This window comes from Cannabis sativa, chromosome 9 (genome assembly GCF_029168945.1).
Source record: "Cannabis sativa cultivar Pink pepper isolate KNU-18-1 chromosome 9, ASM2916894v1, whole genome shotgun sequence".
NCBI lineage: Eukaryota > Viridiplantae > Streptophyta > Magnoliopsida > Rosales > Cannabaceae > Cannabis > Cannabis sativa.
In genome coordinates, this window is record NC_083609.1 from 24,133,881 (window position 1) to 24,147,402 (window position 13,522).

The window sequence follows — 13,522 nt, forward strand, 5'->3', positions numbered from 1 at the left end:
TTGTTAGTTAAGCCTACTTTTAGGTCAGGGTGATACGTACATTTTGGGAACACGGTAGTGCAATTGAGTGGGAGCGCTAGCATAAACATGGAATCTATAGCTTCTATCTGGCGAACAGTAAGCAAAGGATGATCTCCTTCGAGCTTGATCAAACGAAAATAAATGGTGGAGATCTCATTTCACATAAGCTAAAATATCATTTATACGGGGTCAAGTGTTTTAAGGATAAAATACATAGTAGGGTGTTACGGTAATCTAATCCCTTTACAGTGTAGATCATTCATATAGAGGATCATTGATCAAATTAGGATTATAATAATGGATAACTAATGATGTGTCTATATGGTGGAACATATAGAGCATTCTATATACTGAGAGTGCAATTCTAAGTTCTATGCGTGGATTCAACGAAGAATTAATAAGTTAGTGAATTTGAGTGCTAAATTCTTGATCTACTTATTGGAAGCTCGGTTATATAGACCCATGGTCCCCGCACTAGTTGAGATAATATTGTTTGTAAGACTCATGTAATTGGTTTTGATTAATCAATTATAATTCACAAATTAGACTATGTCTATTTGTGAAATTTTCACTAAGTAAGGGAAATTGGCATTTAAATGGTTGAATTAGGAAATTGGCATTTTTGAGAAAATCAGATACAAAAGTGTTAAAATTGCAAAATTGCAAAAAGCAAGGCCTAATCCACTAAGCCATGGTCGGCCACCTTTGTAGGCTTTTTAAGCTGATATTTTCATTATTTTAATGTCAAATAATTCAAACCTAACCCTAGTGGAATGCTATAAATAGATAGTGAAGGCTTCAGGAAAATTACACTTTCTGAATCAGAAAAACCTGAGCCTCCTCTCTCTCTTCCTTAGCCGCCACTCTCTCTCTCTCTTCTTCCTTCATATTTCGAACTTACCCTAGTGATTAGAGTAGTGCCCACACACAGCAAGCAATACCTCAATCATAGTGAGGAAGATCGTGAAGAAAGATCATCAGCAAAGGAGATTCAGCATCAAGGATTCAGAGAAAGAGATCCAGGTTCAGATCTTGATAATACTCTGCTACAGAAAGGATACAAGGGTTCGAGATCTGAACGAAAGGAGTCATTTAATTCCGCTGCACCCAATGTAAGGTTTCTTAAACTTTATATGTGTTTAATTTATCGTTTTAGAAAGTTCTTATTTAGGATGTAAATAAACATACTTGTGAGTAGATCTAAGATCCTGGTAAAATAATTTCTAACACAGAAGCCTTCTCGGTCTTAGAAAACCGAGTTTTGAGGGTGTCAACCATGCTAGAAAGCATAAAGTATAGAGCTTTGTCATTTGCTTTTTGCCAACGCTCATACTTTTCTTTCACAGCTTTGGAAGCATTGTCCCTGTGCACTTCGTGGTGACGGCTCAGTTAAAACAAACAAGGCACTTTCTCCTATGAGAGCAATATTAATGTTCTCATTCCACTTATTAAAGTTAGATCCATTCAGCTTGTTTTCAGTCAACAGTGATAACATGGGATTCATTTTGATAATACAGAATACTACAAAATAATAGAAATCAACAAATAGAAATTAATAATGGTTTAACACAAAATCAATTCAGAAATTATAAGCACATAGCAAGTAGGAATGATATGAGAAAATACTTAAAAAAATTCAATCCTAAATAATTTCCAAGGTTTTTCAACAAACTGATATTAGTGTCTCGTTTAGGCGAGAGTCAAAGCTACCATCCATCGAATAGAGTTGTCAGCTCATCTAAAATGTTAAACATTCTAGCAACCTTTTATTCGATCAAGATTGGAATCCAGCGTTGTCCCGTTTAGGCGAGAGTCAAGGCTATTCTATCTTATGAGCTACTACCATTGTTTCGCAATTTGCAAGTCAAATATGGTCGCCACCATTAGGGTGATCTATACCATATAAAACACTTACAAACTACTTATCTTTCGAGATTAAACGGTGTGAAATTGCTAATGAACGTTCCTCCATTAGGGAGGATTACTCACTAAAACAAACGCGATGTAAAACCCACAATGGAGATCGAATATCTTAATAATAATCAAGCTCATTCTTTAAAATGTATTTTCTTTATTATTCTAATAAATAAATTCTCATTAAATTCGTAATTAATAATTAAAATTCAAAAATAAGAATTTAATATAATATTTATAAAATTATACTTAGATGGTGATTGAAATAAAATTAATTATTTCCATCTTAGTAATAATCTTAAATATAAATATTAAGGAAATTAATTTAAGTTGAATTAAATTAAATTAATTAGCAACTTAAAAATTTCCTTGAGAAAATATTTATTGTATTCAAAAAATAAAGTATAAAAAAAAATTTAAACAAATTTCGAAAAAATAATAAAAATAGAAAAGAAATACTTCAAGCAAAAAATATCACCTATCTAGATTTTCTTTTGACTAATTAATTCAATTTCTAATAATATATATATATATTTTAAATTCATTTATTTTAAATTAATCAATTAAATGAAAAAATCATTGATTGAAGTTGGCCCAAGAATTAATTAAAATAAATAATTAATTTACAACTCAATCTATTTTTCAAAAATAAATTCGAAAAATAATGCATAAATAAAATGCAATTTTCGAAATTGATTAAGAAAATAAAGAAAAAATATATATTGAAAATTATTTAAATTTAAGTTGAAAAATTAAATTTTAACCTAAAAATAATTTTCTATTTAATTAAGTGTATTTAAGTATCATGGTGAAAATCAACTTAGATATTTAAATTTTTAAGTTAATTAAATGTATTAAATTAAGAAATAATAATTAAGTGTAGAGAATGCTTAATTATTTAATTTCTAGTTTAATACTAGGAAAAATATACTTAAGAAAATTGTACCAAAATTAATTATTTAAATAATTAATTTCACAATGTATAATATTTTCCTATTAAATATTAAAAATAATAAGTAGTCTACAGATAACTATCTAGAAAATATCTTATTTGACTAAGTATCTTTTCAACAAAAATTTGAAAAATATCTAATTTAAGTTATATAGAAAAAATCTAAAACTTAAATAATTTGAAATTTAGATTTAATTAAATATCAAAAATTAAGTTGTAACCACTTAATTTGAAGATATCTTTTTAAGTTAATATTCGAAAAGATATTAACCTAAAAAATATCTAAAATATCCCATTTTAAGTTAATATTCGAAAAGATATTAACTTAAAAAATATCTTAAGAATCTTTAATAACTAATTCCTAGGATTCCTCAACTTGATTTAAAATTTAAATCAAATATTCAAATTTAAGTTAGATAAGAAAAATCAGTTGACACAACTAATTTATAACTTAAATAGGAATATTTAATTAAATAAGCTCCAAAAAGAATCTAGTTAGTTAAAATTCTATATTTAATTAAATACAAGAAAAATACAAATAGTTTGTCTAGAAATAATATCTAAAACTAAAAGTGTTTTTCTTAAAAAAATAATTTTAAAATATTAAAATGAAAATAAATTTTCATATATTTTAAAAGTTAATTATGTTGCTAATTCAATTTTATTAGGTCAAACTAATATAATTAACCTATTACAGTTATTCAAATCAGGCAAATGGGCCTTCACAATTGGGGTAGTTCATGTGAGGGGGTGCTGGGTTCAGTATGTCGTACCCACTTCTATGGCTCCCAACTCTCACACAAGGCCCAAAAGAGAGGAATTGAACCTTAAAATAAGTAACTGTTATTAATTGAATAGGTCCAATAACTAAATGGACCTAAATAAAATCTATCATGGTGTGACATTTTATTTAGCAACAACCTATATGCATCTATATAATAAAATAAACACATAGGCTCACACAGGCACACTTTGGATGGGTCCTATCATGTTGCTAGGCCATACACAGATGAAAGAAGATTGTAAAATTTACCTGTTACAAATTATTAACTTGACCAAGGGAGCCATCAGATCATTAGATCTCGCAAAAAGGTAACCATGGCTATTTGCAATCAAGTAATAATAGGTTTTGAAAACTTACATACAAGCTAAAACCACATACTCCTGCAACAAGGTTAGCTGGATAGTTGGAAGTAGGATTTATTTAATTTTAAATAAATAAATTTCGAAAATTAAAGTAATTAAATAAATAAATAAAATAAATATTTTATTTTGAAAAATAAAATAAATAATAATATTAATTTATTTTTCGAAAATAAAAAAAATAAAATTAAAATTAAAATTTAATTTTTGAAAATAAAAAAATATTTATTTATTTAAATTTCGAAATTATAAAAAATATTTAAAATTAAAATTAAACCTACAATTTTGAAAAATTAGGTTTCAACTAACCTAAATATCATTTCAAAATTTGCTAACTACTTTTAAAAATTAAATGTTATTTTATAAATAAAAATTAGAAAAGATAAATTAAATATCTTTTTCAGATTTTAAATTTAATTTAAATAAATAAAATACAAAATTTAAAAGTTAGCAAAATATCTTACATCTATTTAAAATTACATGATTATAGTTATCTTATTTTAAATTTGAATAAGGTCAAAATATTTTAAAAAAAAAATTAATTTAAAAAGGATTAATATCGGACCTTAAATTTAAAAATAAGATAAGATATAATCAAATTTAAAAATAAGATAAATAATTAAGCAAAAGGATAGATATTTACTAATTTCAAATTCAAATTACACTAATATCATGAATTAAATTAAAAAATATATATTAAATTAATTCATTATGATAATTAGAATTGGATTAGGAATAGTAAATTTATAAATACAAAACTGCACAAAAAATCGGAAGTTAATTCCATGAAAATGCATGAAAAAACAATAATTTTGGGAGCTGTACGGACAGTATGCCAAGCATACTGTCCGCGCGCGTGCTCCTTGGTGACAGCCGAGAAAACTCGGCGGAACAGGGGAGCTGGCAGGATTTGCGCGCGCGTAGGGGGGCACCAGACGAGGTCCGCGCGCGGATGAGGAATTCAGACAAGAAACTTGTCTGAATCCGCGCGTGCGTGAGAGTGCTCAGTCCCTTATCTTTTTTCGATTCTTCAAAAAATCATAACTAATTCAAATTAAATCGAAATTGAGTTCTGTAAAAAAGTAACTTGCTTAATTTTTTCCATACTATCCAATAAAAATAATTCCAGAAATAAAATTTCAATTATTTTTCACGAAAATTCACAAACATAAATCAATCATCATATAACACTCAATACAACATGAAACCATCCAAATAACAAACAATCGTTTTAAAGTCCAAATTTCATGCAAGTAAATCAATTACCATGGCTCTGAGGCCAGTTGTTGGAAATTATTTTACCAGGATCTTAGATCTACTCACAAGTATGTTGTTTAAACACCCTAAATATGAACTTTCTAAAACGATAAATTAAACACATATAAAGTTAAGAAAACCTTACATTGATGCCGCAGAATTAATGTCTCCTTCCGCTCAGATCTCTAACCCTTGTATCCTTTCTGTAGCAGAGTATAATCAAGATCTGAGCCCGATTCTCCTTCTTCTTCAAGTTTGATCCTTCACAGTCTTCCAATCTATGATTGAGTTATTGCTTGCTGTGTGTGGGCACTTACTCTTTCACTAGGGTTGAAATTGATGAAGGGAAAAGAGAAGAGAGGGTTTCTGTTGGAATATTATTTTACCAAGATCTTAGATCTACTCACAAGTATGTTGTTTAAACACCCTAAATATGAACTTTCTAAAACGATAAATTAAACACATATAAAGTTAAGAAAACCTTACATTGATGCAGCGGAATTAATGTCTCCTTCCACTCAGATCTCTAACCCTTGTAACCTTTCTGTAGCAGAGTATAATCAAGATCTGAGCCCGAATGTCCTTCTTCTTCAAGTTTGATCCTTCATAGTCTTCCAATCTATGATTGAGTTACTGCTTGTTGTGTGTGGTCACTTACTCTTTCACTAGGGTCAAAATTGATCAAGGAGAAAAGAAGAGAGAGGGTTTCGGCCAGGTATAGAAAGTGGGGAAGGCTCAGTTTTTCTGAAGAGAGAAATTTCTGTCAGAAAAGGTTATTGAAAACTTGTGTTTTGACTGAGCCATCACTTTCTATTTATAGGCAACTACTAGGTCTAGGTTAGGAATTATTTGGCATTAAAATAATGAAAATATTAATTTGAAAAACCTCATCTAAGTGGCCGGCCATGGTGTTATAATGGGCCTCACTTGATTTTGCAGTTTTATCAAATTTTATCTCTATTTTCTCAAAAACGCCAATTTTCCAATTATAACCTTTTAAATGCCAAAACTAATTATTTAATAACTAAAATAGATTATTAAATAATATTGTCATTTAATTTAATTATTAATTAGACATATAAAGTCCATTAATAAATAAATAAACCTATAAACTCTTTTCTTTACAATTTCACCCCTGCTTAGTGAAAATTCATAAAATTAGACATAGTCTAACTTTAGAATTATAATTGATCAATCACGAATCAATTAATGAGTCTTACAAGCAGAATGTTCTCAACTAGAATGGGGACCATGGATCTATATGCTGAGCTTCCAATAAGTGAACCAAATTTACCAAGTAAATTCCTACTTATTAATTCTTCGTTGAATCCACTCTTAGAACTTAGAATTGCACTCTCAGACTTATATAGAGCATATTGTATGTTCCACGATATGAACATCCTATCTCATTTAACCATTGTTATAATCTTATTGTGATTTAAAGATCCTCTATATAGATAATCTACATCGAGATGGGATTTCTTTACCGCTCTCACCCCTCAATGTATTTTGCCCCTTAAAACACTTAGCTACCTGTAAATGGTGTTTAGTGATCTAATAAATAGTCAGTTAAACAAGAGCTCATCCATTTACTTCTATTTGCTAAGCTCGAAGGGAATCATCACTTGACTTCTATACACCAGTAGAAGCTATAGATTCCATATTTATGTTCAGCACTCCCACTCAATCATACTATCATGTTCCCAAAATATACTATCACATTCTACTGTGTTGACGATACTTTAATTGTGAATAAACATATGATCTGGATTTAACTGATTTTGTGTGTATGAATGTAATAAACATATCAAACATATTAAACCATTAGCATGTAAAATTCATGCAAACATCAATCAGTACTTCAAATGTCTTATATTGATAATTAATCAGATTGTAAAGAGTTTTATTTAGGGCATAAAACCCAACAAACTCCCACTTGCACTAATATAAAACAAACTATGCAAATAGGTCAATCTGATGTCTTGATCTTCAGATCAAGTGTAGTATATTTGAATCCACCCAAACTTCTAGAAACTAGTTCATAAATACACTTATGAAACATCCTTTACTATATGCTTTACTCATCAAGGGTTACTGAAATCTTTACTGTTTTAAAAGTACATCTGAATTAACAGAAGACATATCTCTCATATTTTAAAATATGTAATTGAGATAATACAGTGTAGACTTTTCTTCAGTAATATAACTTTCTTGGATTTCGAATACACAAAGTTATAATTCTTCTCTGGTAGAGCTTGAATTATTATTCAATAATTCCTCCACCCCCAAAGTAAGCACCATCTTATAGAAATCGAAATTAGATGGTGAGATACAAGGACAACTGATACACAGTTCCTTAGTATCTGACATATAGATCACTTTCATAAATCTTTCTTGAATATCTTCTAATGTTCCCTAGTTGATTACATCTCAGATAGCTCCCACTCAATAGCAGATGTCTGGTTAAATAATACTTTTAACCTCTGATTGTTTAGAGAGTTACCTAGTTGTGACTTTTGTATTAGTCTGAAACATTAAGTTAAGACTAAGTCATCAACATAGCAGACTAGTATTTTGAAGTGAAAAATACATGCCAGAGATAAAGTAATCAAAATTAAGATACCATAAAATTTTATGAGGATTAAGAATTCTTGGTTCAAGTCATTCGAATGGACTGAACTAGAGTTCTTTATCTTATTCTCATAATTCTGATAAGCTATACCTATCCATGTGAATGGTTAGATTTGCTTTTCAGTAGTGTTCTTAAGTACCTATCACAATTATCAACCTAATGAAGATGGGTATAGAATTTTAAAATTCTCCCACTCAATTAAGGTAGTGTGAAACTTTAACAAAGAACTTTCAAAGGTATCAAACTTTTACTTACAACAGTAAAATCGAAATGGAACATACAATCAAGATCAAGAATTTATATTGATAACATCTAACTCATTATATTACTTCCATGTTTAAAGAAGATATGTGTTACATAGGGAATTGTGGAATGGACTCCACCCCTAAGAATATACATATAGGGTACTATGGATAACCTCCACCCCTAAGTATATAGAGATTATGATCCACCCCTAAAGGTTGTAAAGATCATGATTCTCTTAGTGTGATAGAGTTTATGTGGAGTTGAATACTATCCAGAGTTCATTAGATATAAAAGATCGTTGAACTGCATAGTTTTCTTAACTTTTCTCCACCCCTATCAGATCATAAGATCCTTTTATTAAACAAATTCTTAATAATTGTATGAGAATGAACAATTATTAATAAACATAGAAATAATTTCTAGTGTTTATTTAATATAACTCTATGAAGAGTTGTAAATATTATAGAATTTGCATCAATAATAAAAACACTTACACATACAAACATACAAATATAATGTGGTAATAATTGATGGAGATAAATTAAATGAAGCTCAATCTCATAATTTGCAATGGTGATTTCGAAAAATAAAGAATACTTTATTAATAATAAAATAAAAAATGTATTGCAACAATATGAGAAAAACAGGGATAAATATCCCTAACGAAAATTTGAAATCCAAATTGTCTTTAAACTAAAACAATTAATTCAAAAATAAATTGAAGAGCTTCATCTTCATCTGGACGATTTCACCCTTGGTCCAGCTTGCTGATCCAACTCATCTGAGTTCAAGTAGCTTGGCCTATAAGAAGAAGAAAACAAATAAACAAAGTTAGTCCAGAATCATAAATCCAATTGGATAATAATTCACTAAAACTCTTAAAGTTTATAAATGGAAATACCTTGTTTCTTTGCAAGAAGTTTAGGACACTGGGATTTCCAATGACCTTTCTCATTGCAGTAGAAACACTTTCCTTTAAGTGTAGCATCACCAGAAGGAGCAGCCTTTTTATTCTTCATGGCTTTAGTTCGCTTCTTGGTGTTGTTCCACTTCCTCTTCGATTTGGGCTTTGAAGCAGAGGCAACATTTGCTTCAGGTTTCATCGTCCCATTACCATTCCTAGGATTATGAGGTTTACTCCCTTTCTTCTTGGGTCCTCCAATCAAATTTTCATAAGTTTGAAGGTCATTGACTAATTCATGAAAGTCAATTTCCTTCTTATTCATGACATAATTTGATGTGTATGGTAGAAATGCTGGAGTCAGGCTATTCAAGATAAGACTTACTTGAGTAGCACTGTCCATTTCAGCACCATGATCCTGGGCTTCTTGGAAATAACTTGACATGAGGAGAACATGGTCACGCACGTTTTGATGAGGTTCCATCCGTGCATTAATGTACTTCTTAGTCGCGTCAAAGCGTGACTGAAGTGATGCCTTACCGAATAGCTCATTTAACTTCGTCATAACTTCAGCAGCCTTCTCGGTTTTAGAAAACCGAGTTTTGAGGGTGTCAACCATGCTAGAAAGCATAAAGTATAGAGCTTTGTCATTTGCTTTCTGCCAACGCTCATACTTTTCTTTCACAGCTTTGGAAGCATTGTCCCCAGGCACTTCAGGTGATGGCTCAGTTAAAACAAACAAGGCACTTTCTCCTATGAGAGCAATATTAATGTTCTCATTCCACTTATTAAAGTTAGATCCATTCAGCTTGTTTTCAGTCAACAGTGATAACATGGGATTCATTTTGATAATACAGGATACTACAAAATAATAGAAATCAACAAATAGAAATTAATAATGGTTTAACACAAAATCAATTCAGAAATTATAAGCACATAGCAAGTAGGAATGATATGAGAAAATACTTAAAAATTCAATCCTAAATAATTTCCAAGGTTTTTCAACAAACTGATATCAGTGTCCCGTTTAGGCGAGAGTCAAAGCTACCATCCATTGAATAGAGTTGTCAGCTCATCTAAAATGTTAAACATTCTAGCAACCTTTTATTCGATCAAGATTGGAATCCAGCGTTGTCCCGTTTAGGCGAGAGTCAAGGCTATTCTATCTCATGAGCTTCTACCATTGTTTCGCAATTTGCAAGTCAAATATGGTCGCCACCATTAGGGTGATCTATACCATATAAAACACTTATAAACCACTTATCATGCGAGATTAAACGGTGCGAAATTGCTAATGAACATTCCTCCATTAGGAAGGATTACTCACTAAATCAAACGCGGTGTAAAACCCACAATGGAGATCGAATATCTTAATAATAATATAGCTCATTCTTTAAAATGTATTTTCTTTATAATTCTAATAAATAAATTCTCATTAAATTCGAAATTAAGAATTAAAATTCAAAAATAAGAATTTAATATAATATTTATAAAATTATACTTAGATGGTGATTGAAATAAAATTAATTATTTCCATCTTAGTAATAATCTTAAATATAAATATTAAGGAAATTAATTTAAGTTGAATTAAATTAAATAATTAGCAACTTAAAAATTTCCTTTGAGAATATATTTATTGAGCTCGAAAATTTAAAGTATAAAAACTATACAATTTTCAAAAAAAAAATAATAATAAAAATAGAAAAGAAATACTTCAAGCAAAAATATCACCTATCTAGATTTTCTTTTGACTAGTTAATTCAATTTCTAATAATATATATATATATATATTAAATTCATTTGTTTTAAATTAATCAATTAAATGAAAAAATCATTGATTGAAGTTGGCCCAAGAATTAATTAAAATAAATAATTAATTTACAACTCAATCTATTTTTTCAAATTAAAAATTCAAAAAATATTGCATAAATAAAATGCAATTTTCGAAATTGATTAAGAAAATAAAGAAAATATATATATATATTGAAAATTATTTAAATTTAAGTTTAAAAATTAAATTTCAACCTAAAAATAATTTTCTATTTAATTAAGTGTCATGAAAAATAAATAAATATTTAAGTATCATGATGAAAATCAACTTAGATATTTAAATTTTTCAAGTTAATTAAATGTATTAAATTCAGGAAATAAATAATTAAGTGTAGAGAAGGCTTAATTATTAATTTGTATTTAATACTAGGAAAAATATACTTAATAAAATTGTACCAAAATTAATTATTTAAATAATTAATTTCACAAAGTATAATATTTTCCTATTTAAATATTAGAAATAATAAGTAGTCTAGAAATTACTATCTAGAAAATATCATATTTGACTAAGTATCTTTTCAAAAATTTGAAAAATATCTAATTAAGTTATATAGAAAAAATCTAAAACTTAAATAATTTCAAATTTAGATTTAATTAAATATCAAAAATTAAGTTGTAACCACTTAATTTTGAAGATATCTTTTTAAGTTAATATTCGAAAAGATATTAACCTAAAAAATATCTAAAATATTCCATTTTAAGTTAATATTCGAAAAGATATTAACTTAAAAAATATCTTAAGAATCTTTAATAACTAATGCCTAGGATTCCTCAACTTGATTTAAAATTTAAATCAAATATTCAAATTTAAGTTAGATAAGAAAAATCAGTTGATACAACTAATTTATAAATTAAATAGGAATATTTAATTAAATAAGCTCCAGAAAGAATCTAGTTAGTTAAAATTCTATATTTAATTAAATACAAGAAAAATACAAATAGTTTGTCTAGAAATAATATCTAAACTAAAAGTGTTTTTCTTAAAATTAACTTTAAAATATTAAAATGAAAATAAATTTTCATATATTTTAAAAGTTAATTATGTTGCTAATTCAATTTTATTAGGTCGAACTAATATAATTAACCTAGTACAGTTATTCAAATCAGGCAAATGGGTCTTCACAATTTGGGTAGTTCATGTGAGGGGGTGCTGGGTTCAGCATGTCGTACCCATTTCTATGGCTCCCAACTCTCACACAAGGCCCAAAAGAGAGGAATTTAACCTTAAAATAAATAACTGTTATTAATTGAATAGGTCCAATAACTAGATGGACCTAAATAAAATCTATCATGGTGTGACATTTTATTTAGCAACAACCTATATGCATCTATATAATAAAATAAACATATAGGCTCACACAGGCACACTTTGGATGGATCCTATCATGTTGCTAGGTCATACACAGATGAAAGAAGATTGTAAAATTTACCTGTTACAAATTATTAACTTGACCAAGGGAGCCATCAGATCATTAGATCTGGCAAACAGTAACCATGGCTATTTGCAATCAAGTAATAATAGGTTTTGAAAACTTACACACAAGCTAAAACCACATACTCCTGCAACAAGGTTAGCTGGATAGTTGGAAGTAGGATTTATTTAATTTTAAATAAATAAATTTCGAAATTAATAATTAAATAAAAAAAATATTTAATTAAAAAAAAATAATTTAATTTTCGAAAAAAAAATAAAAAATAAATATTTATTTTCGAAAATATAAAAATTAATATAAATTTCGAAATTATTTAAAAAAAAAATTAAAATTAAACCTACAATTTTGAAAAATTAGGTTTCAACCAACCTAAATATCATTTCAAAATTTGCTAACTACTTTTAAAAATTAAATGTTATTTTATAAATAAAAATTATAAAAGATAAATTAAATATCTTTTTCAGATTTTAAATTTAATTTGAATAAATAAAATAACAAAATTTAAAAGTTAGCAAAATATCTTACATCTATTTAAAATTACATGTTTATAGTTATCTTATTTTAAATTTAAATAAGGTCAAATTATTTAAAAAAGATTTAATTTAAAAATATTTAAAATCTGACCTTAAATTTAAAAATAAGATAAGATATAATCAAATTTAAAAATAAGATAGATAATTAAGCAATAAGATAGATATTTACTATTTTAAAAATTCAAATTACACTAATATCTTGAATTAAATTTAAAAAATATTAAATTAATTCATAATGATAATTAGAATTGAATTAGGAATAGTAAATATATAAATACAAAACTACACAAAAAATTGGAAGTTAATTCCATGAAAAAGCATGAAAAAACGAAGAAAAACGAAAAAATTGCGAGCTGTACGGACAGTTTTCGCGATCGCAGGAAAATTTCAGCATAACTCCGATTTTTCCGAATCTTCAAAAAATAAGAACTAATTCAAATTAAATCGAAATTGAGTTCTGTAAAAAAGTAACTTGCTTAATTTTTTCCATACTATCCAATAAAAATAAATCCAGAAACAGAATCGCAATTATTTTTCACGAAAATTTACAAACATCAATCAATCATCAAATAACACTCAATACAACATGATACCATCCAAAAACAAACAAACAATCGTTTTAAAGTCCAAATTTCATGTAAGTAAATCAATTACCATGGC